Here is a 792-nt window from a genome sequence, read left to right as displayed (position 1 = left end):
GGCTCCTCCGGGCTGCGTGAACCGCACCCTGCGGGCGGGCGGGCGAGAAGGTCCCGAGGCTGAAGGCAGGCGGCAGGAAAGCACGCCAGGCCAGAAAGGACCTGCGCGGGGAAGGCGTCCAGTTGCGCTCCGCCGAAGGGGGCGCCCCTTGGGTGGGCTCCCTCCGACTGCGCATCTTGCTCTGGAGCCGCGTGCAGGAGAGCGCGCTCATCCTAGGAAACACCCCGGAGCGAGCGCGCCTCGGCGCCCGGCCTCCCGCAGGGCTGCCTTCCCTGCCCGCGCCGCGTCATTCTCTCGCCTCCGACCCGCAGCCTGAGCGCTGCTTGCACACAGCCAGGCGCAGCCCGGCATCGCTGGCCGCACTGAACACCTGCGCTGTGAACCTGTCGCCTCAGTCGCAGGAGCCCCGCTCCCCTGTACACTTTTCACGTTCTACCTGAGGCCAAAGCCTCACTGAGTAAAGCACAGACCGGCCGCTGTGTAGACGTGTAAAATCTTCCCTCCCTTAGCCAGCCGCCTTCCTGCTTCCTCCCAGGGCAGACTCGAAGCGCCCTGTGGAGACCACTTTTTCTTTCATTCCTCCCTGAAGAATTTATTTTCTCCTTTGAAAGGGAAGAATGGTTTGTGCAGCTCTTTCTCATAGCAAAAAGAAGACTGAGTAAAGAAAGGTAAAATATAAAATATAGCAGGACAAAAGTAATTCCCAATGACAGGAAGTGGGAGAACAGCTGTTTTACAGCATCTTAGCCCCTTAACGCTGATAAGAGATTGCTTACTTTGCGATGGAAATAA

This window comes from Octodon degus, unplaced genomic scaffold, assembly GCF_000260255.1.
Source record: "Octodon degus isolate 3935 unplaced genomic scaffold, OctDeg1.0 scaffold00108, whole genome shotgun sequence".
In the NCBI taxonomy this organism is placed as follows: Eukaryota; Metazoa; Chordata; class Mammalia; order Rodentia; family Octodontidae; genus Octodon; species Octodon degus.
This window is presented reverse-complemented; position numbering follows the sequence as displayed.